General features: G+C 42.2%; 1 pseudogene; it reads right to left on the minus strand.

The window, feature by feature from the left end:
* Positions 1–8,282: 8,282 nt before the first annotated feature.
* On the minus strand, positions 8,283–18,553 carry LOC138390389 (olfactory receptor 11A1-like; annotated as a pseudogene).

The following is an 18,553-nucleotide window of genomic DNA, read 5'->3' on the forward strand; positions in this document are numbered from 1 at the left end:
GAGGTGGCACTCAATAAATATGCAGCCCTAACTTCCAGCTGAGCCTACCCCTATGGCAGCAGAAGAGATGGAGCACTGGAGACATTGTTGTGGGGCCTTTGACTAGCCACATTTCCTCAAATTATTTTCCCACTTCCAAGTCTTAGAGTTCAAAGGATTAGAAAATGCTTTTTTTTTTAAATTTAATTTTATTTTTATTTTTTGTTTGTTTTTCAGCTCATTATGGGGGTACAAAAGATCAGGCTATATACATTGCCCATGCCTCCCCATCCCCCTGAGACTGAGCTTCAATTGTGTCCATTCCCTAGACAGTGCACATCACACTCATCATGTAGGTGTGCACCCCTCCCCTCCCCCGACCCCATCACCCCCAGTCAGAACTTCAAGCGTGTCCATTCCCCTGGCAGTGTGCATCGCACTCATCAAGTAGGTATACACCCATCCCTTCCACCCAGCCCCGACCTCTGTCCGATACACAATTGGTGTTAATCCCAAATGTGCACTCAGGGAAACCAGTTTGCTGGTGAGTACATGTGGTGCTTATTTTTCCATTCTTGGGATACTTCACTTAATAGAATGGGTTCCAACTCTCTCCAGGAGAACCAAAGAGATGCCATATCACCATTATTTCTAATAGCTGAGTAATATTCCATGGTATACATATACCACATTTTGCTAATCCATTCATGAATCGATGGGCATTTGGGTTGTTTCCACATCTTTGCAATTGTGAATTGTGCTGCTATAAACATTCGGGTGCAGGTGTCTTTTTTATAGAATGACTTTTGTTCTTCTGGGTAGATGCCCAATAATGGGATTGCTGGATCGAATGGTAGGTCTACTTGAATCTGTTTAAGGTATCTCCACATTGCTTTCCACAGGGGCTGCACTAGTTTACAGTCCCACGAGCAGTGTATGAGTGTACCTATCTCTCCACACCCATGCCAACATGTATAATTTTGGGACTTTTTGATAAAGGCCGTTCTCACTGGAGTTAAGCGATATCTCATTGTGGTTTTGATTTGCATTTCCCTGATGATTAGAGATGTTGAACACTTTTTCATATGTTTGTTAGCCATTTTTATATTTTCTTTTGAAAAATTTCTATTCATGTCCTTTGCCCACTTTTTGATAGGGTTGTTTGATTTTTTCTTACTGATTTTCCTGAGTTCTAAATAGATCCTTGTTATCAGTCCTTTATCTGATGTGTAGTATGCGAAAATTTTTTCCCATTCTGTAGGTTGTCTGTTTACTCTCGTGAATGTTTCTTTGGCTGTGCAGAAGCTTTTTAATTTGATCAGGTCCCATTTATTTATTTTTGTTGTTGCTGTGATTGCCGTAGGGGTCTTCCTCATAAATTCTTTGCCTAGGCCAATGTCTGTAAGAGTCCTTCCCATGTTTTCTTCTAGAATTCTAATAGTTTCTGACCTAAGGTTTAAGTCTGTTAACCACCGTGATTTGATTTTTGTGAGGGGTGAGAGCTGTGGGTCCTGTTTTAGTCTTCTACATGTGGATATCCAGTTTTCCCAGCACCTTTATTAAATAAGGAATCTTTTCCCCAGAGTATGTTTTTGTCTGCTTTGTCAAAGATTAGATGGCTATATGAGGATGGTTTTATATTTGGATTTTCTGTTCTGTTCCACTGGTCTGTGTCCCTGCACTTGTGTCAGTACCAGGCTGTTTTAAGAACCACAGCCTTGTAGTATAGTTTGAAGTCTGGCAAATTAGTACTTCCCATTTTGTTTTTGTTGTTTAAGATTGCTTTTGCTAAACGGGGTCTTCTCTGGTTCCATACAAAGCGTAAAATTATTTTTTCTATGTCTGAAAAAAGATGTTGGTAATTTAATAGGGATTGCATTGAATCTGTAGATAACTTTGGGCAGTATAGACATTTTAACAATGTTGATTCTTCCGATCCATGAGCATGGTATGGTTTTCCACCTATTTACATGTTCTGCGATTTCCTTCCTCAGTGTTTCATAGTTCTCCCAATAGAGGTCCTTTACCTCCTTAGTTAAATATATTCCTAGGTATTTTATTTTCTTTGTTGCTATTTTGAAGGGTATGGTGTCCTTAATTTGGTTCTCTGTTTGACTGTTATTGGCGTATATGAATGCCTCTGATTTGTGTGTATTGATTTTGTATCCTGAGACTTTACTGAATTCATTGATCAATTCCAGGAGTCTCTTGGTTGAAACCTTGGGGTTTTCTAGATATAACATGACATCATCAGCAAAGAGTGAGAGTTTGATCTCTTCTGTCCCTATTTGGACTCCGTTGATTCTGCTCTCTTGCCTGATAGCTCTTGCAAGGACTTCCAATACTATGTTGAAAAGTAATGTCCTGCTTGTAGTCACTGAAAAAAAAAAAAGAAAAAAGTAATGGGGACAGTGGGCAGCCTTGTCTGGTTCCAGTTCGAAGTGGGAATGCTTTCAGTTTTTCCCCATTCAGTATGATGTTGGCTGTGGGTTTGTCATATATGGCTTGTATCATTTTTAGATAGGCCCCGTCTATGCCTATTTTGTTAAGTGTTCTTATCATAAAAGGGTGTTGAATTTTGTCGAATGCTTTTTCTGCATCTATTGAGAGGATCATCTGATCTTTATTTTTGCTTCTATTTATGTGATGAATTACATTTATAGATTTGCATATGTTAAACTATCCCTGCATCTCTGGGATGAAGCCCACTTGGTCGTGATGGATTATTTTTTTGGTAAGCACTTGGATTCGATTTGCTAGAATTTTATTGAGAATTTTTGCATCTATATTCATAAGAGAAATTGGTCTATAGTTCTCTGTTTTAGTTGCATCCTTTCCTGGTTTTGGTATCAGGATTATGTTGGCTTGGTAAAAAGTGTTGGGGAGAATCCCATCCTTCTCTATATTGGAGAATAATTTATGTAGGATGGGCACCAGTTCTTCTCTGTAGGTATGGTAGAATTCAGGTGTGAACCCATCTGGTCCAGGGCTTTTCTTTTTGGGAAGGTTTTTTATTGCTGTTTTGATTTCAGATCTAGATATCGGTCTATTTAGGAACTCTATTTCTTCCTGGTTGAGCCTGGGAAGGCTGTGTGTTTCTAAGAATTTGTCCATTTCCTCCAGGTTTTCTAATTTGTGTGCATAAAGATTTTTGTAGAATTCATAGATGATATCATGTATCTCTGTGGCATCAGTCATGATTACTCCTTTCGTGTTCCTGATGGAGGTTATAAGAGATTTTTCTTTTCTGCTCTTGGTTAGTCTAGCCAGAGGTGTGTCAATTTTGTTTATTTTTTCAAAGAACCAGCTTTTGGTTTTATTAATCTCCCTTATGGTTTGATTGTTGTCCTTTTCATTTAGTTCTGATTTAATCTTAATAATTTCTCTCCTTCTGCTGGGTTTGGGATCGCTCTGTTCTTCCTTCTCCAGCTCTTTGAGTCTATTCATTAGATTGTCTATTTGTAAGTTTTCTGTCTTTTTGGTATAGGCATTTATGGAAATAAATTTTCCTCTCAGGACTGCTTTAGCTGTGTCCCACAGATTTTGATAAGTTGTATCTCCTTTGTCATTTAATTCAAAGAATCTTTTGATTTCCGACTTGATTTCTTCATTTATAAAATGATTGTTCAGGAGAAGGTTATTTAGCTTCCATGACTTTGAGTAGAAGTGAGGATTTCTGTTAGGGTTCATTGTTACTTTTATTCCACTATGATCTGAGAAGATGCATGGTATAATTTCTATATTTTTAAATTTTTTAAGACATGCTTTATGCCCTAAGATATGGTCAATCTTGGAGAATGTCGCATGAGCTGATGAGAAGAAAGTATATTCAGTGGTTTTGTGGTAGAATGTCCTGTAGATGTCAGTCAGGCCCATTTCATCTAGTGTTCTATTTAAGTCCACTATTTCTTTGTTTATTTTTTGTTTGGAGGATCTGACCTGAACTGTCAGCGGTGTGTTAAAATCTCTGACTACTAAAGTGTTGTTATCTATCATATGGTTCAGATCAAGTAGGGTTTGCTTTATGAATCTGGGTGCACCTAGGTTGGGTACATATATATTAAGTATAGTTATGTCTTCTTGTTGAATTGTACCCTTCACCAGTATGTAGTAACCATATTTGTCTTTCTTTACTTTTGTTGATTTAAAAACTACGTTATCGGAGATTAGAACTGCCACGCAAGCTTTCTTTTGGGTTCCATTTGCTTGGAATATTGATTTCCACCCTTTTATTTTCAGTCTAAATGCATCCTTGCAGGTTAGATGAGTTTCCTGAAGACAGCAGATACTTGGCTTATATTTTTTTATCCATTGGGCCAGTCTATGTCTCTTGAGTGGGGAATTCAATCCATTCACATTTAATGAGAGAACTGATAAGTGAGACAGATTGCTGTTCCACATGTTGGGTTGAATTTCATTGATCTGTTTTCTCTCTTGGGCCATTATGATAACTGGGTTTTTATATTTATCTCTTGATTAGTGTTACATTCGAGGGTCCTTCTTGTGCTGGACCATGTGTAACTCTGTTTTGAGTACTTCTTGGAGAGCTGGTCTTGTCTTGGTGAATTCCCTGAGTTTTTGTTTATCTGAGAATGTCTTAATTTCACCTTCATATATAAAACTGAGCTTAGCTGGGTACAGGATTCTAGGCTGGGCATTATTCTGTTTCAGAAGAGTGAGAATGGGGTCCCAATCTCTTCTTGCTTGTAAGGTTTCCGTTGAGAAATCTGGCGTATTCGGACGGACTTTCTTTTGTATGTTACTTGTTTCTTTCTCCTTACAGCTCGAAGAAGGGCCTCTTTAGTGGATATGTTGGTCAGTCTGATGACTACATGTCTTCCTATTTGGTATGAATCTCCCGGGGGTTCTTTGAGCTTCTTGAACCTGTATATCTAGAGATTTGGCAAGGCCTGGGAAATTTTCCTCAATTATATCTTCAAATAGTTTATTCAATCCTTGCTTATTGTCTTCTTCACCCTCAGGAATGCCGATAACTCTCACGTTAGGCTTCTTCACATAATCCCACATCTCTTGTAGACTCTCTTCTTTTCTCTTGTTTCTTTGCTCTAACTCTGTGACTGTCTTATTTAATTGGAAAGTGTTATCTTCGATCTCTGAGATTCTTTCTTCTGTTTGATCTACCCTGCTCTTGAGACTTTCTACTGTGTTTTGTAGCTCCTTGAATAAATTCTTCGTTTCCAGGAGTTCAGTTTGATTTTTCTTCAGTATTTCAATTTCTTTGGTGAATTTTTCTTCCAAGTCCTGGATCTTTTTTGTGGTTTCTTTGTGTTGATTATACATTTTTTCTTGCATAATGTTCAGCATATTTATGATCCATATTTGAAATTCTTCCTGTGACATGTTGCTATTTGGAATCTGGTTTGTGTTAATTGGTGGAGAACTAGTAATCCTCTTTGAGGGCAAGGTTTCAGCTTGATTCTTTATACTTCCAGATTTCTTTTGCTGAGCCCTTCCCATCTGGATGAATCCTTAAGATCCCTTCTTTCAGCTTTAGTCTGGATAGGGGCACGCCATTAGCGCCAGGTAAGCTGCCTCCTCTGTTGCTAGGGGGAGCCCTTTGCGTGTTGTTCAGGATTTTGCTACCTCCGCTGGGGGAGCTGCTCCTCTTCCTCTCCCGAGGTGGTTTCCGTCTCTCTCTGCGAGAAAGACAGTGGATAGGGGGAGGGGAGCGGTGCCCTCATTCGCCCAGCACCCCAGCCACTGCAGTTCCCGTGGGCAATGGTCTGCCCCGCCCCAATGTCCCTGAGGTCCACGCTCCACTCTCTCGTGACTTGGGAACCACTCAGTGTTCACACAAAGGCTTAGCTCCTAGTCGGGTCCGTGGACTAGGGAAGGGAGCCACCCAGGGAGTAGTCCGGTACCCAATCACTCCGCAGCCTTTAGGCTGTGAAACCCGACAGTGGAAGCCGCCCCTCTGCAGATCACTGTCACTGGGGTTGAACGCTCAGGGACCGGCAGAGGCCAGAGGATCCGGGACCCAGAGAATCCAGCCCCCGGCCTAAACGAGACAGATTGGTGTCTGCTAGAGCCGGGACAGAGGCAGCCCTGCCGCCCGCGTATAGGAGACAGTTGCTAGGCGCCTCGGCGGCGCACAGCGCTCCAGGGTCCAAAATGCCTCCCACCAATGTCTCCTTTCTGCAGAGCCCACGTCTCCCGCGCAATTCTGCACCGACTTCAGGCAGATCCCCAATTGAGTGGGTGTGGCGGTCAGAGGGGGAACAAGATGCTTTCCTGTGAGGCTGAACCCACCCCACTCTCTGGTGAGGTGGGTACAGCCATCCGGCGCTCCCTTCTCTATTGACCGTCCCGCACTCTCCAGACTTTCGCGATTTATTTCCCAATCACCTCAGTCCTTTCTCGTTCTCTCTCTGTCCCACGCTGATTCTCCATGGATTCACACTGCCGTTCTTGTGGGGGAGTGAACCTCTAGGGTTGTGGCAGTCCAAGACCCATGCCTTCCACACCGGGAGCACAAATCCAGGAGATCACCACCATTCCGCCATCTTCAGAAAATGCTTTTTGTAGGTCAAATCTACTAAGAGAAAGGGACTGAAGTTCTACATTCTTCATATAAAATTAGCATCACATAATATAATAATAATTATTATTATTAGATTATTTTTAGAGCAGTATTAGTGTCACAGCAAAATCGAGTGGAAAGTACAGAGAGTTTCCACATATCCTCCTGCATCCACCTTCCCCACACAGCCTTCCCTACTGTCAACATCCCACACCTGAGTGGTACATTTGTTATAATTAATGAACCTACAGTGACACATCATTATCACTAAAATTCATAATTTACATTAGGGATCACTCTTGGTGTTGCACATCCTATGGGTTTGGACAAATGTATAATAACATGTGTCCACCCTATAGTATTATACAGAGTAGTTTCACTGCCCTAAAATTCTATGTTCTGCTTATTCATCCCTCTCTCTCTCCTCCCTCTCCCCTAACCCCTGGCAACCACTGATCTTTTTTACAGTCTCTATAATTTTATCTTTTCAAGAATTTCATATAGTTGAAATTATACAGTTTGTAGCCTTCTTGGATTCTTTCAGGCTGGGCGCGGTGGCTCACGCCTGTAATCCTAGCAATCTGGGAAGCCGAGGCGGGTGGATCGTTTGAGCTCAGGAGTTCGAGATCAGCCTGAGCAAGAGTGAGACCCCGTCTCTACTAAAAATAGAAAGAAATTATATGGACAGCTAAAAATATATATAGAAAAATTAGCCAGGCACGGTGGCACATGCCTATAGTCCCAGCTACTTGGGAGGCTGAGGCAGGAGGATTGCTTGAGACCAGAAGTTTGAGGTTGCTGTGAGCTAGGCTGATGCCACAGCACTCTAGCTTAGGCAACAGAGTGAGACTCTGTCTCAAAAAAAAAAAAAAAAAAAAAATTGGCTTCTTTCACTTAGTAATATGAATTTAAGGTTCCTTCATGTCTTTTCATGGCTTGATAGTTCATTTCTTTTTAGCACTACATAATAGTCCATTGTCTGGCTGTAGCACAGTTTGTTTATACATTCACTTACTGAAGGACTTACTGGTTGCTTCCAAGTTTTGGCAATTATTAATAAAGCTGCTATAAACATCTATGTGTAGGTTTTTCTGTGGACATAAGTTTTCAAATAATTTGGGTCAATACCAGTGGATATGATTGCTGAATCACATTGCAAAAGTATGTTTAGCTTTCTGAGACACTGTCAAATTGTCTTTCAACATTAGTGTGCCATTCTGCATTCCCACCAGCAGTGAATGAGAGTTCCTGTTGCTCCACATGCTCATCAGAATTTGATGTTGTTGGTGTTTTCGATTTTGGTCATTCTAATAAGTATGTAATAATCATCTTATTATTTTCAATTTTGAATCACAAGTGTAATTTTATATTTATATATGTGTCTTTATGTTATTTATTTGATCAATGTCAGAGCAGGGACTGCCTCTGTTTTTGTCCATCATTTTAATACTTATGTCCAGCACCCTGATTTGACATAGTAGACCCTTGACTATTTCCATGAGTGAGTAAACAGCCTTACCAGCTCACTTTGAATATGGGCTTTTACACCAAGAATCCAAATCTTTGGAGATGATGGGGCTGAGTGTGACCTGCTCATACCATACCCTGCGACAGCATATTCTGAGGCTCTCAGAACCCAGAGGCATCTGAGTCATCTCACTTAGGTAGCTCCTGGTTTAGGTAGTTGCCTTTTATGTAGAATTTACATGACTCAATCCAGTTCATCAACCCTTGAACAAATATAGCTCTTTCCCTTTTTGTATCATCTGAGGAAACCTGACTTCTTACTCAAGCACTTCATCAGAGCTTCGTGGATGTCTCTGTTTCTTAGGCTGTAAATAACAGGGTTAAATGTGGGTGTCAGGATGGTGTACAGCAGAGAGAATCCTTTGCACAAGAGTTGGGAAGGGTTGGTTGAGGGCACAAGGTATGGGGCAATCAGTGTCCCATAAAACACTGACCACAGTGAGATGGGAGGAGCAGGTAGAGAAGGCCTTTCCGTGGCCTGTGCCAGATGGGATTCTTAAGATAGCAGCAAGGATGCAGGAGTAGGAGGCCATGATAAAGAGAAATGAGACCAGAGTCACTGCAGAAGAGGTGGCAAAGGCATAGTCTCAGTCAGTGAGGTGTCCATGCAGATGAGCTAACCACAGGGGTGAAGTTACAAAAGAGGTGATCAATTTCATTGGGTCCACAGAAAGTTAGTCTACACAGCAGGACCAACGTGATTGCTGTGAGAAGGAAGCAGAAGAACCGAGAGCTGGCAGCCAGCCTAATGCAAAGGGAGCCAGTCATGAGGATGGGGTATCAAAGAGGCAGATGGCCAGGTAGTGGTCATAGGGCATCACAATGAGCAAGAGGAACTCTGTTGCAGCCAGGGATCCAAAGTAGAACTGTGCCAAGCAGCCAGCCATGGACATCATCATCTTGGGGATGATGTTGTTGGGGGTATACCAGATCTCCAGAAAGGACAAGTTCACCAGGAAGAAGTACATGGGGGTATGGAGGTGATGGTTGAGCAAAACTAAGAGGACAATGACGATGTTTCCAGAAACAGTTAAGATGTAGAAAACCGAAAATATCATAAAGAGGGAGATATTTGGCTGCTGGATAGAGAAGAATCCTTGAAGTACAAATTCCTCTATCATTTTTTTGGTTTTCCCAGGATGGGATCACCACACCTCAGCTTCCCTAGAAACAGAACACCCAGTGATAAGACACACAAAATGCAGAAAGTTCTAGCTTACACAAATAACATAGAGAGTGAATGATTTTTATTCCCCACTCAGGTTTTTGGAAGGTTTTTGTTTGTTTGTTTGTTTTATTTGAATGGCAAGAGATCATCTTTTTTGTTTCAAGGTCTAAAATGGGAAAGAGAAGAATTTAGAATAAGAACCTGGGACTTCAACCTCCCCTTCTTCTGCTACCTTAAATCTTCACTTCATCAGGAGCAATGTCAGGCTTCAGGGAAAGTGGAAACAGAAGAAAGGGGAAGAGGCATAGAAAAGGAGAGAAGACAGAGAAAGGGAAGAAGAATCATCTACTAAATGCCTTCCTGAATGCACTATGGAAACCTGGAGAGTTATGGAAAGGAAAGAAGACCTAACAGGGAGGTGGGACAGAGAGGAGGGTGAGGAGCACATTGCATTCCAGAGGGTTTGGGAACTCTCAGAGAGGACCTACAGAGTTCGAGACAAACTACTCCTCTCCTCCCGCCTCCAGCACTGTTTAGAGGAATGGCCCCATCGTATCAATTATGTATTCCTCTCCTTTCAGTTTCTTAGTGAGTTTGGAGGGAAGTTTCTTAATTCTGTTTTGGTTTCCAGGGCACTATCAAGAAAAAATCATGTAAGTATGAGGTTTGAGATTCCTTGATTCTGAGGTAAGTGTTCTTGCTGGTGAAACCTAGGGCAGGAATGCTTTCACTCACAACTCTAGATAGACAAAATCAGACCATTAAAAAGATTTTATCTAGGGCTGCAATAAATGGGAAGAGAAGATTCAGAATCAGGTAGCCTAAGAAACTGTGCAGCCAACTGATTGGGTGTAAGAGAGCCTTGGGATCCATTGAGTGAGTTAAGGAAGCCCAAGTCTCTTCAATTCTACCTTGGTCAAAGCCATACACCCCAACACAAGGCTCAGAGTAGGTAGAGAATCAGTCCCCCACCCCACAAAAATATCACTTCCAGGGCCACAGGCAGGGTCTGAGGACGAGCCCACTTTTCTATTCTTAACCCACCTTGTCCTGGATCTGCACCTCCTTAAGGTAGTTACAGAGGGACCAGGTAGCTTCAGGTTAAGCAAATAGAGAGGGGAAAACCTACACACAGGCACAGAAAGCACTGTGTGGGCGTAATGAGGCAGTTACCACAAGTAGCCAGAGGGCTCTAAACAAAGCCAGGAGCTCTGCTTTATGCATCAGACTTGAGCAAGTTCTTTAACTTCTCTGAGCCACAGGTTGGCATCTGTAAAATGGGATACAGGATTGGAGAAGAAATTAACATAAGCCTACCATGTACAAAAGCGTATAAATGAAAAGATTGTGAAATCACTGGCTATTCAGGGATACAGATTTTATTTAAGTTTACCAAGGAATTGCACTTTCTTTGGAGGGGGCATTAGCAACAAATCTAGTCTCCTTTGCAGAATCCTGTGCCGTGTGTGTGCATGTAACTGTGTGAGTAATTAAGCTGTTCCTGCTATCCCTTATCATACCAACAGCCTTTGGACATATACTGATCTCATTTTAAAATTGATTCAGTGTCGGCTGGGCGTGGTGGTTCACGCCTGTAATCTTAGCTCTCTGGGAGGCCTAGGTGGGAGGATCGTTTGAGCTCAGGAGTTTGAGACCAGCCTGAGCAAGAGTGAGACCCCGTCTCTACTAAAAAAAATAGAAAGAAATTAGCTGGACAACTAAAAATATATATACATATAAAATTAGCCGGGCACAGTGGCACATGCCTGTAGTCCCAGCTACTTGGGAGGCTGAGGCAGGAGGATCGCTTGTGCCCAGGAGTTTGAGGTTGCTGTGAGCTAGCCTGATGCTATGGCACTCTAGCCCAGGCAACAGAGTGAGACTTTGTCTCCAAAAAAAAAAAAAAAAAAAGAAAAAAAAATTGATACAGTATCCTAGGGACCATCCTGTGGAGCACTAGTTTCAGTTTACCAAGTGGCTTATAGAAATCACCTGGAATCTGTGCTGCCCTGTAGTACTGGTACCCAGAGGATGCCCAAACTGTTGATTCATTGAGTGGAGCATGTGGAAGGTACAAAGAGAGAACTTCCCTCCACCCTCTGCAAAGCACCAGTGATGACCTGAGAGTTCAGAAAGAGGGCTTCAGTTCTGGCAGAACTTAGCAGGACTCCTGAATGCTGCTGCTGTTGCTGCTAATGATGGTGATATTATTCTATCCCAGGCACTGTTCTAAGTGCTGGAAATATAGAACTCATTTAATCATCACAACAACCCTATGTGGTAGGTACTTTTATTATCCTCACTTTACAGGTGGAGGCATACCTTACATGGAGGCACAGAGACATTAAATAAGTTACCCATGATCACCATCTAAAAAATGGCAGAGATGAAATTTAGACTCACTCCAGATCTCTTGCACCGAACCACTAACACTGCCTCTCATGAGGCTTGAGTACATAGGCTAGTTTGCATCATCTTACAGAGGCAGCTGGGAAAGGGTCCACAGGGCAGCCTTTCATCCTGGTTTTAACTTCAGGAAAAGTGAGGCCAGCTCTGTTGGTTGGTGAGGGTCTCATAAAGAGTCACACTCTGACAACCTTCTATACTCTCTGCTGGACTTGCTGTCACACAGCTACTTTTATAATCTTAAAAAAAAAAAAAATCCGGGAAATCTATTACCTTAAAAAATATAAGAACCTCTTTTGAGAATGTGCACAGGGAATTACCACTTCTTTTTTTTTTTCAGGCACAAATGTATATTTAAAATTTCCTAGTAAACAAATAACACTTCTATTAAGTGAAGAATCTCCCATATTTCCAAATAATGTTGAACAGACCTTATAACGAATTTTACATTTGATCTCTTTTTTGTAAATATGGTTGTGAAAATTGAGTTATGTAGTCTCCTTTTTAAAAAATTCTCCCCTTAACACACACGTGTCAAGACGATTTGGCACACGGAGCAACACCGGGAAGACACCTGGGAAGGCAGACGTGCCTTCCCCACTACTTCCCCTGCTTTTACTTTGGGGTTTTAACATCAAAATATAAACTCTTGGAAGGTCTTGATCTTTTCACAAAATAAGACAGCTTTATGCTGTAAAAACATTAGTTCTTTGTCAAAGGTTATGTTCTTCCATGTCACCAGCTGTCAGTGTCTTCTTCAAAGATCAGTCTTTTCTTCGTAACGACACACGCACGCAGCTCGCTGACGGTCCAGGTGCGGTTTACAGCCTAAGTGTATCACACGAAACAAGAGCTCCCCTGGTTTGTCACGTGCCTGCACGTGCCGCGCCAGTCCCAGCGTTCTCTGCACGTCGCGGCAGATCCTCGACAGGCACTGCTGGACCTCCTCGTCGCAGTCATTCTTGCTTCTGCCGCGGGTCTCGTAGCACCTGTCGTGCTGGTGGCAGCACTTGGCCAGGGAAGGGATGTCAATGTTGAGATGAACACCAAACAGTGGGGAGCCACATGCATTGGGCTGGGAGCCGCAGGAGCCCCGCCATCCGCGCAGCGCCAGGCCGCGCCGGGCTCCCCTGTCCCCCGACCGACCGAGCCGCGGCGGCGGGCGCGCCCCCTCGGAGCCCCCGGGACGCCCCAGGCAGCTGCGCCTGTCCGGGGCTGTGCGGCCGCCGCCGACTCCACGCCCACTTCTCCTTCCCAGCCCGCGGCACCGTCGCTGCCCTCACCTGCCCGCCTCCGGGAATTACCGCTTCTATCAGGCAGGTACATTTCGCTGCGGGGCTGCTTCACCACCTGGATGCGATGCAGAGATCCGTATCTTGGAGAACGGAAAGCTTGGTGAAAGGTAGGAGAGAACTAACTGGAAAGACAGTGAAGCCTGGTTAAAAGCACAGGGCCGGGCGCGGTGGCTCACGCCTGTAATCCTAGCACTCTGGGAGGCCGAGGCGGGTGGATCGCTCGAGGTCAGGAGTTCGAGACCAGCCTGAGCAAGAGCGAGACCCCGTCTCTACTAAAAAATAGAAAGAAGTTAGCCGAACAACTAAAATATATAGAAAAAATTAGCCGGGCATGGTGGTGCATGCCTGTAGTCCCAGCTACTCGGGAGGCTGAGGCAGTAGGATCGCTTGAGCCCAGGAGTTTGAGGTTGCTGTGAGCTAGGCTGACGCCAGGGCACTCACTCTAGCCCGGGCAACAAAGTGAGACTCTGTCTCAAAAAAAAAAAAAAAAAAAAAAAAAAAGCACAGGCTCTAAAAACTAAACAAGCTAAGTTCAAATCCCTGCTCAATCACAAAGATACGTGAGCATGCAAATTTGTTAACCTTCAGGGGAAGAGCAGTTCTGTTGTCTCCAGGTGTGCGCACATGAGGCTTGCAAGGGCAGCAGAGGTCGATGTTGCCAACCTCCCCACCCTAGAGGCAGCCACTATCTCCTTGGCAGAAATGAGGAAATCACAAAATGGTATTATTGAAAAAGCTATTGGAGTGGACTGCTAATATGCTCCTGGGCTAATTCTGCTACACACGCTGCTCAACTCTAAAGCCATCAGCCGAACAGAGTACACAACATATCTGTAAATCACAGGACTGAGCCCAGAGAAGGTACTCAGTAAGTGGTAGTGCTTTCTCCTCCTCCTCCTTTACTCATTGTGACTTTCTCCTTCACTCCTTCCTTTCCTCCCAGTTATCCCCAGCACAGTTAGTGTTGTCTAGAGGTAGAGGGACTTTTTTAGGGAGAAATCCACTGCTTTTCACTGGAGATGTTCAACAAAAACAACGTGTGAAGACAAAGGAGACTAAAGTACTAGAGAATTGTTTGGATTTGATGATTTTTAACATTCCTTCCAAACTTGAGATTTTGTTTTTCTAATTGGGAAGCATTTCATTGCCTCCCAGGGCATACACATAAAGCAAATTTGTGGGAAGATAAGGTACTTATCACAAAGCAAAATAAAAAACAAATGCAAATAGTCAGACAATTATCACAGGTTTTGTCCCTTCCACTAACAACAACAACAACAAAGCAGAGGAAGACTCTCTTAGCTAGTGAAGTGGTCAATGAACTAACCAATCAATTCAGCCAACATCCAGGTGATGATAAGTATAGTTTTGTTATGTTTTATTTGAGACAGAGTCTCACTCTGTCGCCCAGGCTAGAGTGCTGAGGCCTCAGCCTAGCTCATAGCAACCTCAAACTCCCGGGCTCAAGCAATCCTTCTGCCTCAGCCCTCCCGAGTAGCTGGGACTACAGGCATGTGCCACCATGCCCAGCTAATTTTTTTGTATATATTTTTAGTTGTTCATATAATTTCTTTCTATTTTTAGTAGAGACGGGGGTCTCGCTCTTGCTCAGGCTGGTCTCGAACTCCTGAGCTCAAATGATCCTCCATCCTCAGCCTCCCAGAGTGCTAGGATTACAGGCGTGAGCCACCGCGCCCAGCCCCGATAAGTACAGTTGACTCATGCCAGGTGTGTTCAACTCAGGTGAACAATTAGTCAACCAGGTAGATAAATAATTTGATTTTGCCATTAAACTGATATACAGTAGTTGGTTTAGTACACTGGGAATTGTCCTCTCAGCCTCATCTAGCAAAAGACAGACTCAGAGTAGGAAAACCCACATGCACACTAGCAGAATAGATGAGCTTTGCCCATCAGTGCCTTGGAGGGGTCTAGTCTTATTGTGTGGAGCCAGGTCACAAACACTATAGGATGTCCACCTCCCCTGGATTCAGAGACCTGGGCCAGACATCTAGAATCCTGCTTTTATCCAGAAATACACCTTCCTGTACACTTGACAAAAACCAAGTCAGGGCTGTCTCTCCCCATGAACCTAGGAGCTCAGTTGTTTTGGCGTCATTTCTCAAACTCCTTTGTCCATGTAAATTTGAGTTGCTCTGTGGGAAAATCAACCACCTCCCCTAATACTGGTGCTCATGGGCATTTCCCAAATGACTCTAATGGAGAATTACTGTTTATCTTGCAAATTGTGTGGAACCAAGTGACCTTCACTTTAGAGGAAATCTTTTCCCTTGCTTTATGCTAAGCTTCTACTTTGATAATGACTCTTTATATGACCTTTATAAAGAGCTTTAATTGAAAATGCATGATTATGTTATGCTTTAGGGGAATGGATTAAAATATTAATATTTTGAAGGAAATACTCGTTTCTATTTTCTGGAAGAAAAATTACTATGCATCTCCTTTTTGTAGTAGGTTTGGTAGGGAACTGAAACAAGTATCTATAATAGTCACAAAATAGTCAACATTTATTGTCAAAGTCATCACTTAGGATTTTTTTTTTTTTTTTTTTTTTGAGACAGAGTCTCACTCTGTTGCCCAGGCTAGAGTGAGTGCCGTGGCATCAGCCTAGCTCACAGCAACCTCAAACTCCTGAGCTCAAGGGATCCTCCTATCTCAGCCTCCCGAGTAGCTGGGACTACAGGCATGCGCCACCATGCCCGGCTAATTTTTTCTATATATATTTTTAGCTGTCCATACAATTTCTTTCTATTTTTAGTAGAGGTGGGGTCTCGCTCTTGCTCAGGCTGGTCTCGAACTCCTGAGCTCAAACGATCCGCCCACCTCGGCCTCCCAGAGTGCTAGGATTACAGGCGTGAGCCACCGCGCCCGGCCATCACTTAGGATTTTAAAGAAGTCATGTTCTCCTGGATTCTTGTCATTGATAAAAATAGTAACTGAGGCTAGTGCTGTTCTAGAAAATGTAAGTTTGTGAGTGAAAACCTTATGTATTAAAGCTATCATTTACTGATAGGCATTAACAAACTGGAGAAACATTTGCTCAAACTAGCAAATTAATACAGCTCTCCAGTAAGTGTAACAAATGAATCAATGATAAAATAATCAATTGAAACTACTTCATGTGTACTTTAGAACTGAAGTATTTTCTCTATGATATAGTACCCAAACTTTCTGTAGTCTCGTCCTTATTAATACTTATTTACTAAGTGTCTGACTTATGCCATGCATTGGGCTAAGCCTAACTATCTGAAATTCTCACAACCCACCTGCATATTACCAATAAATGACTCATTCAAAATTGCCCAGGCAGAAGAATGTGAGGGAGCTGGGATCAAACTGAATGCTCCATGAAGACAGAATGGGTCTGTTTGGTCACTACTCTGTACTTAGCTCCTACCTCAGAGCCTGTCCCACAGAAGGATTCTAATAAATATTTATCAGTCAAAGGAATGAACAAAAATGTGAGTAAATCCAGTATTCTTTCTATTTTAGCAATCTCTTTCTCTGACCTTCACAAAAGGATACTGTTACCGTGTCAAGTTAGAGGAAGGGCTCTAGAACCTGAATTGAGGCTGAATAGGTGGTAGAGGCAGTTACTGATGTTAAAATTTAAAAAAATGGCAAATTATACTTTTGAAAAGCTAAAGGCCACTGATAAAAACAGCAAATTTTATTTTATTTAGAGCAAGACCATATTAGAGAAGCTTGTTTCAGCATTTATGCCATTTACTTATTTTGCAGAAAGGCTGTTTTGCAATTTCTAAAAGATCATGAAGTCATTTTCTACTCTTAGAAAGAAAAGATATTTATTTTTTGGAAATAAAGCCACTAATACAGATTTATTCAGGAATAGAAGCTTCAAATAGATTCTGCAGTGGGTATAGATTCAGGTAAATATTTCAGACTCATATAGCACAGTACAAGAAGTGATTATAATTCTGATCCTTTGACTTTGAGAAGAATTTAAATTATAATCTCTACAATGTAAATCTTTAAGAGGTCAAAAATTCTAAAAAGAAAAAAAAAAGCTAAAACAAAGAATATTTGAGCCTAATGTGTCAACTTCAGTTATTCACATGATTGGGAATTTGACTTTGTGGGTATAATGGAAAGTTAACTACCTTTTTGACTGCCTATTACTTTTCCTTTTTTTTCCCCCTCCTTTTTCCTCATCTTGTAAGAACACAAAGTCCCCTTTTATCTCAGAGAATTTGTAATTGGTGACTCTGCCTAGAACACTCCTTGCTTTTATTTCTCTTTGGGATGGATATCATTATTTCAAAGCATTTTTGTTTATTGACTATTTCTACTGCTAGGCTATAATCCCACGAGAGCAGGGAACTTTTCTGTTTTGTCTGATACTGTATCCCAGTGCTGAGAACAGTATCTGGCACATGATAGATAATTACTTGCAGGAGATAATGGTAACAGAAATCTATAGTAGTACAATGAAGTTTGCAGTTCTCTTTAAGAATTGGGTTCCCAAAACCAACTGCCTAGAGGTTATTTTCCTTAGGGACTTTGCCCTCAGGGCAAAATTACATTCGTTGGTATGACTAACCAGTCAAGCTGTCCTCTAGGGAAGATCGCAGACAGAGGAAGTGCGGACCACATGGAACCCTGCTCCTTAGCTTTTCTAGAAAGCATTACTTTAAAATAGATATGTGAATATTTAATAAATAAACTACCTGCATTATACAAAATCTAAGTAAAGATAAATATTTTAAAATAGTGTATATGAACACCAGCTATAGATTATTAGTTCCTCATGGGTTACTTTAGTTACTCTCTGGGCCTCTGCAGCAAAGTTAACATGACTCTGCTTAGGGCCAGAGCACTGCGGGGAGTATGGACTGTTCTAGTACTTGAGCTTCAGACTCCCTTCATAAGTGGTGCTAGTCTACTTTCATGTTCCTGTTTTATCTTGTAGGGGAGAAGATACTAATTTATATCCCAAGGACTGTTAATTGACTTGTAGGCACTGCCCTACCCAAAGGTTAAAAGATGAGGTGGGAGGGGAATCACCTCTTGCTTTGTAAGTAAGTTTTCAATATCTTTTTGCTTTGTAAGACTTTATTTCAAATTTTGTCTTAATCTTTATTTCTTGCTATTTTCCTTGTAAAAAGGAAGAGGGAAAAGAACTATTTCTTGATGTGACTCCTTTTTTTTTTTTGAGACAGAGTCTCGCTTTGTTGCCAGGGCTAGAGTGAGTGTCATGGCGTCAGCCTAGCTCACAGCAACCTCAAACTCCTGGGCTCAAGCAATCCTACTGCCTCAGCCTCCGGAGTAGCTGGGACTACAGGCATGCGCCACCATGCCTGGCTAATTTTTTCTATATATTTTTAGTTGTCCAGATAATTTCTTTCTATTTTTAGTAGAGACGGGGTCTCTCTCTTGCTCAGGCTGGTCTTGAACTCCTGATCTCGAGCAATCCACCCACCTGGGCCTCCCAGAGTGCTAGGATTACAGGTGTGAGCCACCGCGCCCAGCCTCCATGTGACTCCTTGAACATGCATAAATTGGTGGGTCACTTCCAATCAGAAAAGACTTTCTTGGCAACGATGGCGCTAACTCACTCATTCCATACTTATCTTCGTAAACCTGTTCCCCAGACAT

This window comes from Eulemur rufifrons, chromosome 8 (genome assembly GCF_041146395.1).
Source record: "Eulemur rufifrons isolate Redbay chromosome 8, OSU_ERuf_1, whole genome shotgun sequence".
NCBI classification, from domain to species: domain Eukaryota; kingdom Metazoa; phylum Chordata; class Mammalia; order Primates; family Lemuridae; genus Eulemur; species Eulemur rufifrons.